Source organism: Oncorhynchus keta, chromosome 18 (assembly GCF_023373465.1).
Source record: "Oncorhynchus keta strain PuntledgeMale-10-30-2019 chromosome 18, Oket_V2, whole genome shotgun sequence".
In the NCBI taxonomy this organism is placed as follows: domain Eukaryota; kingdom Metazoa; phylum Chordata; class Actinopteri; order Salmoniformes; family Salmonidae; genus Oncorhynchus; species Oncorhynchus keta.
In genome coordinates, this window is record NC_068438.1 from 9,128,784 (window position 1) to 9,153,062 (window position 24,279).

General features: G+C 42.1%; 1 protein-coding gene across 2 annotated transcripts in view; it reads right to left on the reverse strand.

Annotated features, from left to right (window-relative positions):
• Window positions 1–24,279, reverse strand: part of LOC118397189 (G-protein coupled receptor 4-like) — a 52,029-nt gene that overhangs the window by 12,136 nt on the left and 15,614 nt on the right. The window contains exon 1 of one of the 2 annotated variants that reach the window (XM_035791711.2): window positions 10,385–10,471. The exons of the other annotated variant lie outside the window; for it this stretch is intronic. The gene's annotated coding sequence lies outside the window, so the exon portion shown is untranslated. Of the gene's footprint in view, window positions 1–10,384; window positions 10,472–24,279 lie in introns of those variants that run through there. 2 annotated transcript variants of the gene reach the window in all.

Below are 24,279 nucleotides of genomic sequence, written 5' to 3' on the forward strand. Positions count from 1 at the left end.
AGTGCACAAGGCTACATGTGTGCAAAAATAACGCTCACAGAGTTAAAAAAATATGTACCCCCCCACACACACACACACACACACACACAACACACACACACACACACACACACACACACACACACACACACACACACACACACACACACACACACACACACACACACACACACACACACACACACACACACACACACACACACTTGTTACTGTCAAGTTCAACACAACAAAAAATAATATATTTGGGCTACACTACACTTTATTACATTGTACACTTTCTGCCTGTGGACATCTGTTCTACAATGTGCCAGCAAAAGTGAGAAAGAGGGAAAGTGTGTGGTGTTCCTTTCACCTCTGTAGTGACATCCATCTGAAGCCAGGCCCAGCTCCAGCTACACTTGTTTATTAACAAGCAACGCCTCATTTACACCTAATTCTCTCATTCTGAAAATGAACCACATACTGTAGAGGGAAAACATTAGTTAACAGGTTAGTTGGTTTGCTAGTTAACATTTCACACAGATTGCCAGGATCCAGTAAGCAACTAACGTAACGCGTTAGTTATAGTTAACACTATAGTGAATTGGTTATGTTCCCAATGTTAGCTCATCTGATGTTGTAACGTTAGCTAGCTGTCTGACTTTATTAGCAAGCTCATTTTTACACCATGAACTCAATTATTTGATCATATAGGTTGGCTAATGTTGCTTAACATTTCTCTGGCTAGCTAACAAAGAATCTGATCCAGCTAAGAAGATACTTAACAATGTTAATACTTGTTCCACCACACTTTCTCCCTCACCTCAAACTTTCAAAATACCAGTAGTTTTTCATTTACAGCTCATGAAGTACGCTTAATCACATTCTCACCCCCACCTCTGTGGTCAGGCTTCTCACTTAATGTTACACCTTCGTTATCGTTCAGGGAACAGGCTGCTGTAACTGGCAAGCTTCATTTCCAGAGCGCGCGCTGATGCTGTAACTAATACATTTGTTGTCTCTTCTTTCTGCAGTCGTGTGCTGCATTATGTTGTTATGTTAAGCCAGCATTGCTCCAAACATGCATCACTCGCTCGTTTACAGCCAGTAGTGATCCAAATCCCCAACTCACCCAAACATTTCTCATCGGATCTACATGAATCACGTAGGTCATCTATTTTGGAATCAAAACGGCGAATTTTGCAGAAAGGTGACTAGTGAGCATCCCTGGATGTTATGCAAATTAGTTACTGTATGTGCGGTTTTTGGGAAGTCATTGTGTACACTGTCTGTCTGTTCATCCAATTAAAATACAGCTTGATTATTCCATGGGAAATCAGTGTCCTAGAATGTTTATGCTAGTCAACATGCGAGTTTCGTTGGCCTTACAGGTTCGATTCATTATTTTAGGTTAATTTTAGGTCTTGTTTCAAAATTTTCACAGATTTAAAGCTTACGTTGATCTGGTTTATTTCTGGGAAACAAATATGAACACTGACACTAAAGAATGTGGTTTGTACCTACAGTCAATTTCAAATGCTTATCTCAGTTTTTGCATGCGAGGGAGGAATCGTAACACTGCAATGTCAACTACAATATAATGTAGTTGTGACCTCTACCTGACCCTGGGACAAACTGGACTTAACATGTTTAGTGTTTGGTTGACTTTGAAGTTAATCATGCACAGGTTATTCTATTAATGTTCTTTAATGAAGCCAGTAGGTTACACACCCTGGTGATTATTATTGTATTTTAGACTGTGTTATTATTATATTACTTAGACTGTGTTGACAACTCTTCCTTCATGGCTCAGTGACCACACTGATGTTATCAGCACACCTGCGATAGTCTTTTGAAGGTTGCAGGCGTACTGATGACATTCATCAGGTTCAACATCTGCCAACAGCTCGCTTTTGGCTTATGAGCCTCAGCCTGTATGACGTAACTCATCAGAAGGGTGTTTTGTCCTGTGTCCTCATACCTGGTCAGTCAAGCCCAGAGACCTGATTGGCTGGATGACACATGGAATTGTGCTCTGGATAAACCTGTGCTATATTGGATGTTACACTAGCCAGTAGTTTGTGAGGACCGGACATTATTGGCCATGCAGCCTTTAGATTCCAGTGAGAGCAGCAGGGAGAACTAGGGGAGCCTGTGCTAACCTGGAACACATCGTGCAAAAAAGCGTGGCGTTTGATTATCGAAGCCCCGCCACACGAAGCCCGCCACATTGGCTGTCGCACCCAGCAGCCACGCACAACGCATTTGCCCTCCGCTCCCATAAATGTGCTTAGCTCACACTTTTTGCTCACTCTTACAAATGTAATTTCCGTTCAACTGATTTTAGTCTGTAGCTCGTTTGTTTACTTTTGTGTCACAGGTGTCCATTGTCAAGTGGGTATATGTAGGATGTCTTTCCCTGTGTATATTCAGCTATAGTTTGTGTGAGAGTGTGTTCTCACACCATAATACAGTGTGTAACTGAAACTAATTGAAAACATTCATGTGGATCCTTGATGAACGATGGATCCCAACTTAACTAAGTCTAATTTCACAATGTCATTGGGAGCCCCACCACGATCTTGGTGTCACCTTTGTGTAGAAGTTATCATGATGTCCTAACTCACACAGAGTGCTGTTGGTCTGTGCCATTGTACACTGGTAATTGGGACACATGAAGGTCACCCTGTATAATGAATGAATAACAGTCCAGACTTTTCCATAGAACCACATGTCTCACACTGTGATTAAGTACTCTAACAAAGAGTGCTCTAACAAAGAGTGCTCTAACAAAGAGTGCTCTAACAAAGAGTGCTCTAACAAAGAGTGCTCTAACAAAGAGTTCAAACGTTACAGGAACTTCCCAGTGAGCATTTCTGGATGTAGAGTGGTTTAACCATGAAAACAAAAGTTGATGGACCTAACATAGGGAGAAAGCTCTCACTCAGACACACGATTACAATGTTTTCTGGAGCATCAGAAACTAGGTGGTGGTTAGCCAAACAATCATGTTGACAGTGAAACACTGGAGTAAAAGTACTATTCCTCAGTGGCGAAGTGTCATTTCATGTTTTGCATGTTATTTTGGTAATAATACGTGTCACATATAAGTTTGCAAGCAATGTATTTAGTTAATAAAGCCGCATACAAACATGGTCTCTTTTTTGCTATCTTGAGTAAGGCAACTCCAAAATGCAGGTGTTTCAGCCTAGCTCTGTCACGCCCTGGCCACCGCAGAGAAATGCCCACCCAGACCCTCCCCTATAGGTTCAGGTTTTGCGGCTGGAGTCCGCACCTTTTTGGTGCGTCACGCCCTGACCTTAGAGCTTTTTATGTCTCTATTTTGGTTTAGTCAGGGTGTGATTTGGGCGGGCATTCTATGTTCTTTTTTCTATGTTTTTGTATTTCTTTGTTTTGGCCGGGTATGGGTTCTCAATCATGGGCAGCTGTCTATCGTTGTCTCTGATTGGGAACCATACTTAGGTAGCATTTTCCCACATGTTTTTTGTGGGTAGTTAATTTCTGTTTAGTGTTTTGTAGCTTACAGGATGGCTTCGGTTATTCTCTTTGTTATTTTTGTTATAGTGTTCAGTTCCAATAAAATGCATGAACACTTACCATGCTGCGCTTTGGTCCGATGAGTCCTCTTCCTCTTCTTCAGACGACGAATACCGTTACAAGCTAAATGCTTTCTGTGGTGATGGGGCAGCCAGCGGAAATACAGAGCGTAGGTTTGGTAATGTTCTAGTTGCGCCGTGATTGGCTCAGTGTTCTGTCACTCATGGGGACACTACGTCACCGCAAAATCTGCGGGGAGAGCTCAAAAATTCAAGCCCTTTGGGTGCTGCCAGAGAGTTACATTAGTTGTGCCCATCCAAGAAGGCATTAGTTGTGCCCATCCAAGAATTATATCTACAATATATCAATCTTAGCTAGCAAGCTAGCTGTCATCATCAAGAATCAAGTCGACAATCTACTGGCAAATCCTTTTCAATCCTTGTCATATGAAGTGAAATTAGATATAAAATGTCTCGGGGGTCATCGGCCATTGGACATAAACATTACACAACTAGTCAGAAATCTCAAATTCAACAATGAGTGGTTTGGAAGGAAGCCGTGGCTAACTGCAAGCATCTTAAAGTATATAGACACTGCATATAAACGAGCCATCAACCTTCACAACCAACAAACGGAGGAGAATAGGTGCTTGACAGAATTCTAGCATGCATTAAATTGTGTGGCAATTACGGTGCCATGACGAGTCGGCCGGCTCCTTGAGCCCAGGCGTTTTCAGGTGTATTTTTGAGACCATGCGTGCAGGAGATTACAGGCTACAAAGGCATTATGACTACCAACCAATTTCTAAGGTTACATCAAGCACGATCCAAAACACACTTTTGGATTGTATGTATGAAGTGTACAGAGAAGCTATAGCTAAGGAGGTGTCTGAGACTCATTTTGCGTCTGTACAGGCAGTCGAGACCACTGATGTCTCCTGTAAATCATAGATGGTAATAGTGCTGCACTACATGTTACCAGACCACAGTGTGTGTGGAGAGGTTTTTGGAGTTTGTAGAGGTGAAGGACAAAACTGGTATTGGCTTCTCCAACACTATCAAACAAGTCCTAGCACCACTGAATGTCAAGGAGAAGCTGGTTGCACAAATGTACGTGGTGTCCAAATGCTACTGGAGACTTATCCAAACACGTAATTTGTGCACTGTTTCGGCACACCAACGGAATCTAACACTTCAGCAACTTTGTGCAGGGAGAGTGAGTGTGCTTAGTGTTTTTGGCAGACCAATCCTCCTTTTCCACCCAAAAGACTCTCTGCTCTCACTGAATCAACGAACAGGTCACCAGACCACTGGGTACACGATGGAACTTCAAAAGCAGAACCGTCAACGCTGTGTGGGAGGACCGTGGGGCACTGGCCCAGTGCATGGAGGACATCCACACGCAGCCTGGATGGGATGAGATCATCATCAGCGAGGCTTATGGCCTGCCCATGAAACTCAAGAATCCCACATTTCTGCAACTGCTCGAGTTCTTTTCCTTGGTCATGCCAGAGATGGATGTTTTGTACAACTTAATGAAGAAACGAACCATTGCTGCAGAAGGAATCGCCAGAGCAATCAACAACTTCAAGGTGAACATTCAAAATATTTGCGAGCAAACTAATGCACTGGTCAGAGGACATGTTGATGCCACTGAACCAAGGCGGAGCAAACTTAACCCTGTACCCGTGATGAAGGAGACATGCGACACAACCGCTGCTCATGTGTAAGAAAGGTTCTCTGAAAATAACTACTTAATTGCAGCAAAGTTGGTGGACAGCTCATTTTTCTCCCAGTATGTTTATTGCTTTCTGACGGCAGAACTCCAGTGTGCTACCAAACTATGGCCTTTGGGCAACCAGGAGAAGTTGAAAACGGAGCTGTCCACTCTCTACCGGCATCCTGAGCTGCACACTGGAAAGACAGCACTTTCTTTACTTAAATCACTCAACGAGAACAACCTGCAGGAGGCCTTGTCTGAGATGGGTCTCTCTTCTCAAAATCATCATCACCACTCCGATGACAACCGCCGAGTCAGAGAGAAACCTTTCCCCCCTTATAAAGATCAAAACAACTCGCAAGTCCATGGGCGAGAAAAGGTTAAATGCATTGGGCCATGCTGTCAAACCAACTAATTGAGAAGTTTGCCCACAAGAAGGACCGCCTTGCCAACTTCCTGTTCAAGACAGCACAGCACAACAATGATGAGTCCATAAATATGTCTAGTATGCTGCTACATGAGCCAGGGAGATATGTATACTGTAGCTAAGAAAGTAATACTAAGTATGTTGTGTAGTATGTAGTTAGTAGCCTATGTGTCTCACCTTAAGAATTTGGTCCCTTCCCTCCTTCGAACTTAGCCTACTGTTCTGACTTGGTGGTGCACATCTAGCCTATAGCCAGTTTTAGAGAAATGTCATCATTGAATATTGCAACAGATTTCATTGCCTGCTTACCTGCCCCCATTGTAATAGCTTTCATTGTCTGCCCTATGTGCCCCCGTTATTTATCCTACGGTTCGGACTTGGTGTACATTCAGAATACTCTAAGAACAGCCCATATTCAGAATTATATCGCTGTCCATTTCAAAAGTGCTGAACAAATAGGTGGCATATAGGCTACATCCTTCTCAGCTTGCGCACGTCTTAATCGAAATTACGGCTTGCCTCTTAATCACTTATCGTCATAGTTTGTACATCGGCATTGTTATATTGCTTATATAGGTCTATCTCATTACTATCTGATTAATAATTTTAGGCAATGTTAGAATGATGCATTTCATTGTTTTTCTTACTTTGTGTGTTATAGTTAGCTCTGGTGCTTTTCTCCGTGAGGAGGGTGGTAAGTTATAGACCCAACAGCATTATATTACAGTATCCCCTCCCCGTAACCATGGTTGCCAGTGACAGTCTCTTCCCATTCAAATACTTTTGTTCAGCAAAAAGTTCAGTAATAGACCCATGTCATTCCAGTTCATATTGCGAGGGCTGTTTTGTTTCCGCAATACGCTGTCAGTGCGTCTATATGTTGTCTACAAAAGTGGATCCTTGTGATTGTATTGTCCTTCCTTTTGACCACATAGGACTAATAAAATACTTCAAATGGTAGGCTAATAGCCGAGTCTGGGTCTCTCTCTCTCTCTCTCTCTCTCTCTCTCTCTCTCTCTCTCTCTCTCTCTCTCTCTCTCTCTCTCTCTCTCTCTCTCTCTCTCTCTCTCTCTCTCTCTCTCTCTCTCTCTCTCTCTCTCTCTCTGGTGACTTAAAGAAGAGTAAAGTTAAGGCCTCAATATCTATCTGAATTTTTCTCGCTGTCCATTTCGAAATTGCTGAACAAATAGGCCTAACTCTTCGCAGCTCGTTTGCTTTGCACTTGCTTATACTTAGAGCTAAGTGTTAATTATATCAGAACGAACACTGTGAACATGAATGTAATAATGTTTGAGTATGGTTCAAAAGTCAAAACTCATGTCGACATTCATTATTATTGAAGGAGAATGCGGCTTTTATCCATATTTTTTGAAGCAAGTCAGCCAGAAGCTCCACTCTTGGGACAGCTTGATGTAGACCCTAAAAGTTTGTGGTCGCTGTTTGTAACAGTTATAATGCATTTCATGTATTATATTGTTTGGAGTTGTGCAGTGGCTTTGCTGGCACACATCTTCAAAAATGGGTTGTTTGCCCCACCAAGCCCGACATGCTAAAATCACCACTGCTACTCCTAATAATTCAATGCATAAACACAACAACACAAGTAAATCCAGGACGAAGGGACCTAGACATTGTCTTCTTAATCTTAACTCATTAGACTCAATACTGTGCCATCATGAAAGAGTTCAAAATGATATGTAGCCATAGGAAAAACACTAGGATACATCTATTGAGATTAGCATCTATTTGGTTAGCTTAGTTGAACTAATCCTTAATGCCAATGAAAACAGAGATTGCACAGTATTGAACTCACTAAACACATTGGCCTTTCTTTGTTTCCTTGGTTAATTTAGGTTAGTGGAGCATTAGCTTCAGGTTAGTCAGGGTTCACACAGCGGAAGAACAGCAACCTCCAAACACCTGTGAGTTATTTATTTGAAACATATCAGATAACTGTGATTTATTGTTCACAGTTACTGTATATCTATTTGACCAACCTTTAAATGTTTCATAATGGTGACTTGCGATCTTTAGATTCAACAACAATCACCATTTTACCGCACATGAATACTGTAGGTGCATTTGTTCAACTGAATTAGCAGGGTCCCCTGGCCAATGTTCAAAAGGCACACATACTTAAAACTACCTAACACTGTTAAGCCTGAAAACCAGTTACCATAATATCATCATTTGATCTATTTCAGCCCGGGAGAAATTGTCAGTGTTGCTTGGATTGAGATGGGAAGCACACGATGATGTGAGCCTCTTTCAGACATGTCTATCTCCCATGGTGATGGCTGTCCAAGTCGCACAGCAACCACTCAAACAATTATTTTTCTGACAGACAGAAGAGTAATAACCCTTTTGGTGAACCCTATGGTGAACGGACAATTGAGAAGCTAGCGCCACAATAGACAGTTCATAAACAATTTATTTTGCTTATGACTTGTTTTTATAGGGAAACTTTGAGATTGTGATAAACTTCTGTACTGTCTAAAGAATAATTGCTTTGACACAAGTGACATGGTGAATACACTCCAGGTAATATATGATTCTATGATCAGATTTCTCCGAGTCCAATCCTTACCTCAAAAGTAGATAGACCTCACTCCAAATAAGTGCCGATAGGCAATCTATACCGTCACCATAATGACCCAACATCACTTAATATTAGCAATGGTAAGGAGGGTTGTTCCCTTCCTGTAACACAGCCAGTTGGACAAGTGACATTACAAGTTGGACAGTGTCGCAGACATTCGCAAGTCTGTGTTTTGGACAGGCGTCCCAGTGGACGGCCCAGTTGGTCCCAGTTTAATAATGAGTCTAAACACATAGGCTTCCCGATGGCCTCTGCGAGGACCCTTCTCTGTCAACTCCCTTAGGTCTGGTGGGAAAGACCCTGAGTTATTGAATCAGTTTCATAACAATAAACACAGTGGGGGTGGTGAGCACGAACCTGGCATCCTTTTAATCAGCCACCAGCAATGCCCGGGAGAGAGAGAGGCGCTTCTGTTTCCCCCTCACTTTAACGAGAGAGAGAGCGAGAGAGAGAGCGAGAGCGAAATAGGATGACGGGTCTAAAATTGAGCTGCATGATTATTCATTCATTGGGGCAGATTAGTGAGAGGATACTACAGTACGAGAGGGCTTGGCAGGTCTCCTAAACAGGCAACAAACAGAGGGGTCAGCTAAGGTGTATTTGTATTCAACTGAATGCATAAGGCACAGGGAAAGGTCAACGGGATAAAGGGATCATGTTGACTGCACCTCCCTGACTCTGGTCTCTGAATAACTTTGACTTTGTATTCTAATGGGAATGCATTCATTCCACAGCTGTGATTAAGACATGGGTTCATCAGATAGTTATGATTGTGAGATGATGAGCATTCAAATAATCAATCAAAGTGCAAAAAATATCAATCTTAAAAACATGAAATGTACATTATTCTGGTATGTGTAATTTCATCCCCCAAATATATACTTGATTACCCACTTGTTAGGCAGGGGGTCTGGGGGACCAAAAAATGATTTTGAAAAAAAAACGTTTTGATGACTAGATTACTAATCCTTCCCTGAAAATCCCACCCTCAATAATTAATTGACAGGTCTGAAACTCTACCAACCCTGTGACTCACAAATATCCTGCTCCTTCCCTGACAATCCCACCCACAGTAATAGATTGACAGTCCAAACTGTTCAAATGTGGTCAGGATAACGCAAGACAATGAGGAAATTAAATTGAAAATGGGAGTAATAACATTGTTTTACCCAATAAGAATTTTTTTGTTGTTGTAAAGGTTTCACTTTATTAAAGATGTGGAATTATATGCCTGCTGCGCCTTGGCTCATCTATGACAGGGAGTTTGAAGACAGTAAAAGTGACACAGTGTTATCTGGTCGGGCATTGAACAAGAACTGTCAACTTGAAAATGCAAACTAGAGGGTTGCATTTAAATGTGGTCACATAGTAATATTATTTTTAACGTATTATGAATTTATCATTATAAAATGTGATTTTTTAAAAACAGCTATATATATGTATATATATACATAAATTGCTGCCCTGAATCTGCAATAGAAATAATAAAGTTCTGGCAATATGGGTCATTTTTTAACAGTTTGGGTTAGAGCAGGGGTCTCCAACCAACCTCATACCAAAACATTTTTTACCATGCTACTCATATACAGCCTGCATATTTTGTTATTGTGTGGGCCCGATTTGATGAATAGAAACAATGAACAGCACTGCATACTGTAATTGTGTTTTGGTTCTTAAAACCACACAATTTGAACAAAAATAATTTTACTGTAGCCTACCTTATAAATATTTCAATTTTAAGATGAGGAAATTAAAGGGTTTTATATTTGAACAAATATGTAGCATGCAGTTACAGGACTAGACTACTATAATTTATTCTCCAATTATTTTTCAATTGTAATTCTGTTTAATAAAGGCCTTTCAAACAACACAGTAGCCTACATAGTTGACAACAAATCGTGAAGAAACAGAATAATCATGAAAAGTATGAGGAATAACCAAAGGGTAGTCGTCGTCCCCCCACATCGTTTTTTTGTGCTGTTGTTTGAAGTGCTGTCACATTACAGTGTCACCATGACAATGTTTCAAATTAACTTGTCTCAGCAGCATACACATTTCATGCAACGAGAGTAGAAATGGCTAATTTGGTCGATATTACTTACCAAGCCAAGAAGAGCTGTTTTATAGAGATACAAATATCCTGTAATTTTCCCTTTTGTGCATAGGCGCATACAGACACCAACTACTGAGCATGCAGTTTTCTGGTAGGCTGATGGAAGGGCAGGCTACCCAGAGTCAGAGGCAGCGATACAGCGAAGCCTAATCAGACATGCCAGGCTGCCAAGGCTCATCATAGTTCTTACAGGCGAAGTGAAACGATACAATGAATTTGCTTTTGGTGCACGCTACTAAAATGACATGTAACAACACCCTGAGTGCATCGGAAAATTAAACAACGATACAACAGCACAACAAAATATATATGTAGGCAGGTGCCTTTTCATTTTAAACACCCGGGATGAAACTAGTGCTTTCTAACTGCACTGAACTTAAACAGTGGCGCGCTGGAGCGAAGCAAAACTTTAGAATGGTCTATGCACCCGTCGTCGCCTTAAGATGAATGGTTTAACCATTCATCTTAAGGCGACGACGGGTGCATAATGCAATCTATTCATTATTACATCATATATAATAAGGACATATCTATTGTAAAAACAGATTAGCTCAAAACATTACTAATCATTGAAAATAACAAATTACCCACTGGATCATGTTCATTTTGAAAGTGGGGGTGCAGCTGCTTCGTTTGCTCCATTGCTCAGGCGCCTGTCCCACTGGGCACACACTGGTCGAATCAACGTTGTTTCAATGTCATTTGTCAACCTATTGTTAAGTGGGGTCAACGCGGAAAATACATTGATTTAAAAAAAATATATCAGGCAGTACTGTTTTCATTTCAACCAGCGTTGTAAACATTGAAATTAGGGTAAAACTTCAACTTAAATACATTGACTTAACCTGGCTAACAGGTTGTAATTTCAGCATAATAATCAGAATGATATATATGTTTAAACTCCAATGAAAATTCACCATATAAATATTTTTCACCCTACTGTATATTGAAAATAGCCTATATTGGGGTGGTTGAGATTGTGTTACATTTTTTTTTTTGATTCGACACATTTTTGATCTTGTTTCGATGTTGATAGTAAAATGCTATGTTTGAATCAACGTCATTGTTTTAACATCATGCCATCAACCTAAATAAAAAGGTACTGTATATTGACATAAAATGTAAAGACACAGTTCAACGATTCCAGCCTGAACATTGACTCCTACTGGCAATGCAGTTCAATGGGAACTAGTCCACCATCCAGATGCCTTCCTCTATGTACCCTGCTTATCTATGGAAACAAGGTGTGTTTGATTAAGATGAGCTATCATGTCAACACATTTAGAAATTGATCAGCTTCCATACTCATTTGCATAGACTACTTAAATAACATTGAATTGTTGAAAGTTACTCCTCTAACTTAAATAAAATATGTCTAATAAAATGTGAAATTCTACATACTTCCAACCATCTCATTATACACGGAGTATACCAAACATCAGGAACACCTTCCTAATATTGAGCTGCACCCCCCTTTTGTACTCAGAACAACCTCAATTCGTCGGGGCATGAACACTACGAAGTGTCGAAAGCGTTCCACAGGGAGGCTGGCCCATGTTGACTCCAATGCTTCCCACAGTTGGCTGGATGTCCTTTGGTGGTGGACCGTTCTTGATGCACACGGGAAACTCTTGAGTGTGAAAAAAACAGCAGCATTGCAATTCTTGACACAAACCAGTGCGCCTGCACCTACTAGCATACCTCATTCAAATATTTTGTCTTGCCCATCCACCTTCTAAATGGCACACATACATGATCCATGTCTCAATTGTGTCAAGACTTAAAAATCATTCTTTAACTACATTGATTGAGGTGGATTTAACAAGTGACATCAATAAGGAGATCATAGCATTCACCTGGGTTCACCTGGTGTCATGGAAAGAGCGGGTGTTCTTAATGTTTTGTATACGCAGTGTATATTGAATATAGGATGTACAATATTTTGTACGTTTCTACATGGAATTTCAACGTAGACATAGTTCTGATGATTATGTTGAAATTAGAATGATGTAACAACATGTTAGTCAGGTTAAGTCAATATACAATATAATATATGTTAGTCAGGTTAAGTCAAGTTGACGTTTTACTCTAATTTCAACGTTTACAACGCAGGTTGAAATCAGATGAAAACAGTGCTGGTTGTAACTTTTTTCAAATCCAATGTATTTTCCACATTGATTCCACATCACAAGACATTGACAAATTACGTTGAAACGACGTTGATTCAACCAGTGTGTGCCGGGTGGGTAGGTAATGACATTAGATATCTCAAGCTAGCAGCGGCTGCTGACAAAATAACTGGTGGGGTGGAAAAATAATATTTAACCAACATAATACAGATGCTGCCACTCATACATCTAGCTATGAATCACACATATTATTCAACAAAAGAAATGAAAGTCGTAAGATAATAATTGTCTTCAGAGGGATTACTTGCTTCACTGATTCTAAACCCACAGGATGCAGCTGTATACTAGGGCAACACATGGCCATCTCAAGTCCAACTGCCATTGGAAATAGTTCTTGTGACATCACAACATATACTGTACAAGATGAAACCCTGATGAGGGAAGCATGCCTGTCAAACTGTTGGTATCTATTACATGTATTGTATAGGAGCCATAAGAATGTGTGGGTGGGTGTCCGGGGATATCATCGGATGGGGCCACAGTGTTTCCTGACCCCTCCTGTCTCAGCCTCCAGTATTTATGCTGCAGTAGTTTATGTGTCGGGGGCTAGGGTCAGTTTGTTATATCTGGAGTACTTCTCCTGTCTTATCCGGTGTCCTGTGTGTATTTAAGTATGCTCTCTCTAATTCTCTCTTTCTTTCTCTCTCTCGGGAGGACCTGAGCCCTAGGACCATGCCTCAGGACTACCTGGCATGATGACTCCTTGCTGTCCCTAGTCCACCTGGCCGTGCTGCTGCTCCAGTTTCAACTGTTCTGCCTGCGGCTATGGAATCCTGACCTGTTCACCGGACATGCTACCTGTCCCAGACCAGCTGTTTTCAACTCTCTAGAGACAGCAGGAGTGGTAGAGATACTCTTAATGATCGGCTATGAAAAGCCAACTGACATTTACTCCTGAGGTGGTGACGTGCTTCTACACCTGCATTGCTTGCTGTTTGGGGTTTTAGGCTGGGTTTCTGTACAGCACTTTGAGATATCAGCTGATGTACGAAGGCCTATATAAATACATTTGATTGGATTTGTTATTTCCTTAATTTACTGTACCATAACACAGCAATGCTATCTACAGAATGTGGATAAGAGTTGAAAGCTTCTTTAGGTTCAACACATTTGAGTTCATATGTTGTTGTGCTCTCCGGGGAATCTTGCTCTTCCAGCTGGTGGAGAGGCCACACTGTGCTGAGTCTCTGGTGTCACACAATGTCCTGTACCGAACTCAACTGAACCGAGCTAGATGACTGTCGAGGGCATCTGTTTTCAAGAGTCCCTGTCACCACTGTTTGGAATATGTTTGCCAGAGGCCAAACTCAGATGTGAAGACACAGGCACTTTGTGTGGCCTCACTGGCCTGGTGATGGCTTTGAAGTGATCTAATGTTCTCCTTTTTGTAATGGTCAACACAACATCTGTTCAAATGAAGAACTGCTCACAGCACGTAGTCTGGTTTTTCACAAGGAATCAGAGCAGTGCACAACTATACAAGCCTTACAATGTTCACATTCAAACTATTCATGTAGTGACAAATTTGACTTTGCCTTTTTCAGAACTGTGCAAGGTAACAGGAAGTATATTAAATAATGCTTCATGTTTTCATTCTCAAAATAAGTCATTTAAAAGGCCCATGCAATCAAAAAATGTGGTTTCCTGGTGTTTATATATACTGTAAATATTTTGTTTTTATTTGTACTATTTTCTACATTGTAGAATAATAGTGAAGACATCAAAAGTATGAAATATCACATGAAATCATGTAGTAACCAAAAAAGTGTTAGACAAATCTAAATATGTTATATTTGAGATTCTTCAAAGTAGCCACCCTTTGCCTTGATGACAGCTTTGCACACTCTTGGCATTCTCTCAACCGGATCCATGAGTTAGTCACCTGGAATGTATTTCAATTAGCAAATATGCCTTGTTAAAAGTTCATTTGTGTAATTTCTTTCATTCTTAATGTGTTTGAGCCAATCAGTTGTGTTGTGACAAGGTAGACATGGTATACAGACGATAGCCCTATTTGGTAAAAGATCACGTCCATTTTATGGCAAGAACAGCTCAAATAAGCAAAGAGAAACAAAAGTCCATCATTACTTCAAGACATGAAGGTCAGTCAATCTGGAAAATTTGAAGAACTTTGAAAGCTTCAAGTGCAGTCGCAAAAACCATAAAGCGCTTTGAGGAAACTAGCTCTCATGAGGTCCGCCACAGGAATGGAAGACCCAGAGTTACCTCTGCTGCAGAGGATGAGTTACAAGCCTCAGAAATTGCAGCCAAAAGAAATTCATCACAGAGTTCAAGTAACGGACACAAATCAACATCAACAGTTCAGAGGAGACTGCGTGAATCATATCTTCATGGTCGAATTGCTGCTAAATAAATAACTACTAAAGAACACCAATAATAAGAAGAGACTTGCTTGGGCAAAGAAACACGAGCAATGGACGTTAGACCGGTGAAAATCAGTGTTTTTGATGAGTCCAAATTTGAGATTTTCTGTTCTAACCACTGTGTGTCTTTGTGAGATGCAGAGTGGGCGAACGGATTATCTCCGAATGTGTGGTTCCCACCATGAAGCATGGAGGAGGAAGTGTGATGGTGTGGGGGTGCTTTGCTGGTGACACTGTCTGTGATTTATTTCAAATTCAGGTCACACTTAACCAGCATAGCTACCACAGAATTCTTCAGCAATACCCCATGTCATCTGGTTTGTGCTTCGTGGGACTATCATTTGGTTTTCAACAGTGACCCAAAACATACCTACCGGCTGTGTAAAGGCTATTTGACCAAGAAGGAGGGTCTTGGAGTGCTGCATCAGATGACCTGACCTCCACAATCACCCAACCTCAACCCAATTGAGATGGTTTGGGATGAGTTGGACCACAGAGTGAAGGAAAAGCATCCAACAACTGCTCAGCATATGTGGGAACTCTTTCAAGACTGTTGGAAAAGTATTCTTCATGAAGCTGGTTGAGAGAATGCCAAGAGTGTGCAAAGCTGTCATCAAGGCAAAGGGTGGCTACTTTGAAGAATCTCAAATTATTATTTTGGGGGAATTCTTTAACACTTTTCAGGTTACTACATGATTCCATATGTGTTATTTCAAAGTTTTGATGTCTTCATCTACAATGTAGAAAATAGAACAAATAAAGAAAAACGTTGAGTAGGTGTTTCCAAATATTTGACTCGCACTGCATATACAAAACAATATACAGTGCATTCAGAAAGTATTCAGACCCATAGACTTTTTACACATTTTGTTACGTTACTGCCTTATTATAAAATTGATTTTTAAAAATCCTTATCAATCTACACACAAAACCCCATAATGACCAAGCCGAAAACAGGATTTTAAATTTTTTTGCGAATGTACTAAAAATAAAAAACAGAAATACCTTATTTACATAAGTGTTCAGACCCTTTCTAATGACACTCCAAATTGATCTCAGGTCCCACAGTTCACAGTGCATGTCAATGCAAAAACCAAGCCACGAGGTCGAAGGAATTGTCCGTAGAGCGCTGAGACATGATTGTGTCGAGGCACAGATCTGGGGAAGGGTGGCAAAAAATGTCTGCAGCATTGTAGGTCACCAAGAACACAGTCGCCTCCATCATTCTTAAATGGAAGAAGTTCGGAGCCACCAAAACTTTCTAGAGCTTGCCGCCAGGCCAAACTGAGCAATCGCGTAAGAAGGGCCTTGGTCAAGGAGGTGACCAAGAAACCGATGACCACTCTGACAGAGCACAGTTCCTCTGTGGAGATGGGAGAACCTTCCAGAAGGACAACCATCTCTGCAGCACTTCACCTATCAATCTCATAGCAACAATTAGGATGGTTCGCTAATATGGCTAGGATTATACCTTTGGCTTCTGGACAATGAAAGAAAGTTGATATGAAAACCAATAGAAAAGTAGAGAAATTATTTTTTTGGTTACTACATGATTCCATGTGATATTTCATAGTTTTGATGTTTTCACTATTATTCTACAATGTTGAAAATAGCAAATAATTTTTAAAAATCCTGGAATGAGTAGCTGTGTCCAAACTTTTGACTGGAACTGTATATAAAAGAGCATTGCTTATTTAATAACACTGTGAAATTGTGAAAATGATAATGCCCTTTTAGTGTAGGAGCTGTTTGAAAAGACCACCTGAAATTTCAACCTGCTTAGGTGGGATGGAGTTTTGGCCTGTCTGGTGACATCACCAGGGGGGTAAATTAGTTAATAGACTAATAAGAAAGAGAGTTCCAAACCTCTCTATCAATAACAGATAGTTTTCAGTTTCCCCTGCCCACTCAGACCACTCCCAGACAGTCCTAGCAAAATTCTTGCTTTAGAAATTGCTCTTTGCTAACATGCTGTCCAGACCGGACACGTCGCATGCGCGAGCATTGCAAAATACATTTAGAAATCCATGTTATTCAATTGCCAAGCACTAAAATAGAAGTCATTTCTATTTCTGACGAAGATCGCGTTGCAAGTCCTGCCTCTCCCATCTTCTCATTGGTTTATAGAAGCAGGTACCCATGTGCCATGTCCTCATTGGTTATACCCACGTGGGTGATTGAAAGACGAACTGTTTTGCCGGTCGTCGTGATAATACTATGAAAGTTTTGATGCCAATCACCAAATAAGTTCAAATATGAAAAGGCCTGGAAGGAGGAGAGATGACTAGAAACAATTTTGGTTGACCATTTTATGTGTGTATTAATTGTCGGAGTAGAGGACCTTGTGCATTTCATGTAACATAACAACTCAATGTTTATATCCCAGGACAAATTAGCTAGCAACAGGAAGCTAGGATGATCAGGATGATCGCATTTGGTGTGAGAGGACAAAATAAATGTATGCACGATGATGCACGATGGCGCACGCGCACAGCCGGTTTGGGTTCCGTGTTAAGAAGCTATTTCTATTTTTTTTTATCTCAATTTTAATTGAAAACAATTACACTAAGGTAATTAAGTGTTATCCAGAATTGTTTTCATATTTTTTTGTTTTATAGACAGTGATGGTCGGAAATGTAGGCTAAAAGGGAGACAGATACAGAGAGGAAGGACAGAGACAGGACCTGTACCCACATCGCCAGTGAATATATGGTTTAGAGTCTGGGGACTAACGACTAGGCCAGACTCCAGCACAAATGCATTCCTTTCTTAATGTATAGGTGATGACAGAGACTTATCACATCTAGTCTAACTGGATACCAGAGCTGACAAGCAATATATTTCAAGTGTTAGGCTACCATTTTTACATACTTGATTATGCATCCTTTAGATTACTGATAACTAGGTGTTTGGATACATCCTACATCCTACCAGCTGTGCTTGTATATAGATGTACAGTTTGGCCAAACTTTTTGAGAATGACACAAATATTAATTTCCACAAAGTTTGCTGCTACAGTGTCTTTAGACATTTTTTTCAGATGTTACTATGGAACACTGAAGTATAATTACAAGCATTTCATAAGTGTCAAAGACTGTTATTGACAATTACATGAAGTTGATGCAAAGAGTCAATATTTGCAGTGTTGACCCTCCTTTTTCAAGACCTCTGCAATCCGCCCTGGCATGCTGTCAATTAACTTCTGGGCCACATCCTGACTGATGGCAGCCCATTCTTGCGTAATCAATGTTTGGAGTTTGTCAGAATTTGTGGGTTTTTGTTTGTCCACCCGCCTCTTGAGGATTGACAAATTCTCAATGGGATTAAGGTCTGGGGAGTTTCCTGGCCATGGACCCAAAATATTGATGTTTTGTTCCCCGAGCCACTTAGTTATCAATTTTGCCTTATGGCAAGTTGCTTCATCATGCTGGAAAAGGCATTGTTCATCACCAAACTGTTCCTGGATGGTTTGGAGAAGTTGCTCTCGGAGGATGTGCTGGTATCATTCTTTATTCATGGCTGTGAGTGAGCCCACTCCCTTGGCTGAGAAGCAACCCCACACATGAGTGGTCTCAGGATGTTTTACTGTTGGCAAGACACAGGACTGATGGTAGCGCTCACCTTGTCTTCCCTGGACAAGCTTTTTTCCGGATGGCAATCGGAAAGGGGATTCATCAGAGAAAATTACTTTACCCCAGTCCTCAGCAGTCCAATCCCTGTATCTTTTGCAGAATATCAGCCTGTCCCTGATGTTTTTCCTGGAGAGAAGTGGCTACTTTGCTGCCCTTCTTGACACCAGACCATTCTCCAAAAGTATTCGCCTCACTGTGCATGCAGATGCACTCACACCTGCCTGCTGCCATTCCTGAGCAAGCTCTGTACTGGTGGTGCCCCGATCCCGCAGCTGAATCAACTTTAGCAGACGGTCCTGGCACTTGCTGGACTTTCTTGGGCGCCCTGAAGCCTTCTTCACAACAATTGAACCGCTCTCCTTGAAGTTCTTGATGATCCGATAAATGGTTGATTTAGGTGCAATCTTACTGGCAGCAATATCCTTCCCTGTGAAGCCCTTTTTGTGCAAAGCAATGATGACGGCACGTGTTTCCTTGCAGGTAACCATGATTGAAAGAGGAAGAACAATGATTCCAAGCACCACCCTCCTTTTGAAGCTTCCAGTCTGTTATTTGAACCCAATCAGCATGACAAAGTGATTTCCAGCCTTGTCCTCGTCAACACTGTGGATATGTGGAAATGTTTTTGGGGGATTCAGTTCATTTGCATGGCAAAGAGGGACTTTGCAATTAATTGCAATTCATCTAATCACTCTTCATAACATTCTGGAGTATATGCAAATTGCCATCATACAAACTGAGGCAGCAGACTTTGTGAAAATTAATATTTGTGTCATTCTCAAAACCTTTGGCCACAACTGTACACTAGCTGGAACTGAAAAAATGCACTCATAAGAGAGATTGTTGAAAATGTACAGTACATGGCCAAACAAAACCACAAGCATGACAATAGAGTCATGACCAAAATATAAGTAGCAAAACCAGCAATCCAAACCCAGTACGGTGGGCAAGAGATAGTTATCACGCTTGATATATGATAATCATAATTATCGTCACTCACTCTGACCGCACTGTCTTTAAGTATGAGTTGTTGACTGTCATAAGACCAAGGCTTTGTGTGTGTGTGTGTGTGTGTGTGTGTGTGTGTGTGTGTGTGTGTGTGTGTGTGTGTGTGTGTGTGTGTGTGTGTGTGTGTGTGTGTGTGTGTGTGTGTGTGTGTGTGTGTGTATTTGAAATTTCAATCAAAGATGATGTGGTTGGTGAAATTATCAAGATAAGAAGTGCCCCAACCCAACCAGGAGCGAGAAAATTCAATTTATCGAGGAACAGAGGGAGATGGATAAGAGGCGCTAAGACCAAGTCAGGGACACATTCATTACCCAGCCAGTCTCTAATCTTCTGACAAAAACAACGCCCCGCTCTACTTTACAGAGGCTGGCTTTTGATCATGGTCTCATCTGTTTCTTTTTGTTTCATCCGACTAACTGGTCAGCTGAAACGTGGGCTCAATAGGGTCAGCATAAGTGTTTCAGGTGCAAGAGATCCTGTTTCTCTGTTATAAGATCTCAGAAAGCAATGTGCTTGCTGCTCAACAGACACCCTGGTTTCAGTTCCTAGTTCATCGATGTAAAGCAGCTCAGAATGGGAGTTGGAGGCATGACCACACAGTAGACCATTACAGCCTTGCTAACCATAGGGGTAGTCGAGGTGTCACGGGCAGTTATCACCGTCTAGACTATGTGGTGTGCTCAGTCGCCGACATGCACCTACCCCCCTAATTAGGATTATGTCGGGATTTTGTCTTGGTAAAGGTCTTAAGAGCAAACATAAACATCTCCTATGCAGAGCGCACACACACACTCAAGCACACAAACTTACTTCACCATTGTCGCAATTTGTCTCTCCTAGGCTACTACCGTACCTACGAAACAGAATTCATTTGAATGCAGGGAAACCGAAATCTGTCTTACCCAATTTCTACCAGCATGCCACCTTTGCAACTAGAGGTCGACGAAACTCTAGATCACCTTTACTCCACACACAGAAACGCATACAAAGCTCCCCGTTGTCCTCCATTTGGCAAATGGTTACAAGGAAAAACTCAAACAGGAAGTACAGTCCCAGCTCAATACAGAAGTGGTCAGATGAAGCCGAAGCTAAGCTACAGGAGTAACACTGTAAGTTATTTATTTGATCATATCAAATATAACTGTGATTTATTGTTCACAGTTATATCTATTTGACCAACCTTTATACGTCCATAATGGTGACTTGTGATTTAAATATGCTGACCCTCAACACGGGGGCCCCTCAGGTTTGCGTGCTTAGTCCCCTCCTGTACTCCCTACTCACCCACGACTGCATGGCCGTGCTAGACTCCAACACCATCATTAAGTTTGCTGACGACACGATGGTGGTAGACCTGATCACAGACAACGATGAGACAGCCTACAGGGAGAAGGACAACAACCTCTCCCTCAACCTCAGGAAGACAAAGGAACTGATCATGGACTACAGGAAACGGAGGACCGAGCATGCCCACATTCACATCGATGGGGCTGTAGTGGAGCGGATCGAGAGCTTCAAGTTCCACAGATTTCACATCACTAAGGATATATCATGGTCCACACAAATTGGTGTAATTATTTGTTTATTAGCTAACTAAATAATAACACAGAATAAACATACACCCTTTACATGAGACAAAGGTCCCTAGTGGAGTGATAAAATATGGCGGCTTGTATACAACGAATGAAAAAGGGTGGGGAAGATAGAGAGAGAGAAAAAGGGACACGAATCGTGGATACATTTTAGAACTATTCTCACATTAATCATATACTTTGCACATGAACTGCTGCCCATTTGGAATAAGAAATCATGAATGTATTTACGTGTGAGTGCCTTGTTTGCCATTTATCTCTGGTGGAACCAGGCCTTCTTAGGAAAGATGTGGGTTGGCCTTTCAGAGGCACGCTTGTAAAGCTCTGATTGTCCGGAATGGTCCGGCCCGTCTCTTCTACTGTTGTTCACTCTGGAAGATAGCCAGCCGTGAGATAGCCAGCCGTGTCGACGGTTCCCATTGGTGATGAGCGTAGTAGGATAGTCTTACTTAAATGAGCTTTTCTTGGTATCTGACTTAGGACAGCTAATCCGCCGTACCAGTGATTGTCTGGGAGGTGAGCTTCTCACCTACACCTCATGTTGATTATTGAGGGTTCAGGATTCAGACCACTTTACATGCACAGCTACAACCTGGCAATGTTCTGGTCTAAAGGAAGGTGAGTTCATTTCTAGTGATGCACCGATATTACATGTTTGGCCGATACTGATATCCAATATTTTCCTTGCCCAAAAAAACGTTACCGATAATCAATATTTAAAATATTAGCGGCCTTTTAAGCATTCTAGTATAGTTAAATAGTTAACACACACATGGACACAGCTGTCTAAGACACTGCATCTCAGTGCAAGAGGCATCACTAACATCCCTGGTTAGAATCCAGGCTGTATTACATCCGGCCGTGATTGGGAGTCCCACAGGGCAGCACACAATTGGCCCAGCATTGTCCGGGCCGGCATTGTAAATAAGAATTTGTTCTTTAACTGACTTGCCTAGTTAAATAAAGGTTGTACACACACACACACACAGACACACACACACACACACACACACACACACACACACACACACACACACACACACACACACACACACACACACACACACACACACACACACACACACACACAGACACATACACGTGTATGTCCCCATTACCAGTAAAACATCATCAAAATCAATTTCTTTCACTTACTTGCTGGGCTGTTTCATTGTTCATTTGTTCAGTCGTTTCATTCTCAACCAGGACTTCTATTGGAACGCCATTGGGTCTTTGCGTGTCAAAAAAGCTAGCCAGCTAGCCCCGAATAGCAGCACTGTAGAAATTATTACACTCAACGGAACTTGATTAGTGTAGTGCCAACAACGCAGCTACTGCCAGCTTACTTTAGCAGTACTGTATCATTTTAATCATTTTAGTCAATAAGATTCTTGCTACGTAAAACTTTCTGAACATTCGGACGTGTAGTCCACTTGTCATTCCAATTTCCTTGCATTAGCGTAGCCTTTTCTGTAGCCTGTCAACTATGTGTCTGTCTATCCCTGTTCTCTCCTCTCTGCACAGACCATACAAACGCTCCACACCGCGTGGCCGCGACCACCCTAATCTGGTGGTCCCAGCGCGTACCACGTGGAGTTCCAGGTCTCCGGTAGCCTCTGGAACTGCCGATCTGGTTCATCTCAGCCTATGCCTCCCTCCAGTCCCTTGACTTCTTGGCACTGACGGAAACATGGATCACCACAGATAACACTGCTACTCCTACTGCTCTCTCCTCGTCCGCCAACGTGTTCTCGCACACCCCGAGAGCTTCTGGTCAGCGGGGTGGTGGCACATCCTCATCTCTCCCAAGTGGTCTTTCTCTCTTCTCCCCTTACCCATCTGTCTATTGCCTCCTTTGAATTCCATGCTGTCACAGTTACCAGCCCTTTCAAGCTTAACATCCTTATCATTTATCGCCCTCCAGGTTCCCTCGGAGAGTTCATCAATGAGCTTGATGCCTTGATAAGCTCCTTTCCTGAGGACGGCTCACCTCTCACAGTTCTGGGCGACTTTAACCTCCCCACGTCTACCTTTGACTCATTCCTCTCTGCCTCCTTCTTTCCACTCCTCTCCTCTTTTGACCTCACCCTCTCACCTTCCCCCTACTCACAAGGCAGGCAATACGCTTGACCTCATCTTTACTAGATGCTGTTCTTCCACTAACCTCATTTGCAACTCCCCTCCAAGTCTCCGACCACTACCTTGTATCCTTTTCCCTCTCGCTCTCATCCAACACTTCCCACACTGCCCCTACTCGGATGGTATCACTCTCTCCTCTTCCATCCTATCATCTCTTCCCTCTGCTCAAACTTTCTCCAACCTATCTCCTGATTCTGCCTCCTCAACCCTCCTCTCCTCCCTTACTGCATCCTTTGACTCTCTATGTCCCCTATCCTCCAGGCCGGCTCGGTCCTCCCCTCCCGCTCCGTGGCTCGACGACTCATTGCGAGCTCACAGAACAGGGCTCCGGGCAGCTGAGCGGAAATGGAGGAAAACTAGCGGACCTGGCATCCTTTCACTCCCTCCTCTCTACATTTTCCTCCTCTGTCTCTGCTGCTAAAGCCACTTTCTACCATTCTAAATTCCAAGCATCTGCCTCTAACCCTAGGAAGCTCTTTGCCACCTTCTCCTCCCTCCTGAATCCCCCTCCCTCCTCCCTCTCTGCAGATGACTTCGTCAACCATTTTGAAAAGAAGGTCGATGACATCCGATCCTCGTTTGCTAAGTCAAACGACACCGCTGGTTCTGCTCACACTGCCCTACCCTATGCTCTGACCTCTTTCTCCCCTCTCTCTCCAGATGAAATCTCGCCTCTCTTCTCCAGACCATTTCCGGAGACCTTCTCCCTTACCTCACCTCGCTCATCAACTCATCCCTGACCGCTGGCTACGTCCCTCCCGTCTTCAAGAGAGCGAGAGTTGCACCCCTTCTGAAAAAACCTACACTCGATCCCTCCGATGTCAACAACTACAGACCAGTATCCCTTCTCTCTTTTCTCTCCAAAACTCTTGAGCGTGCCGTCCTTGGCCAGCTCTACCGCTATCTCTCTCAGAATGACCTTCTTGATCCAAATCAGTCA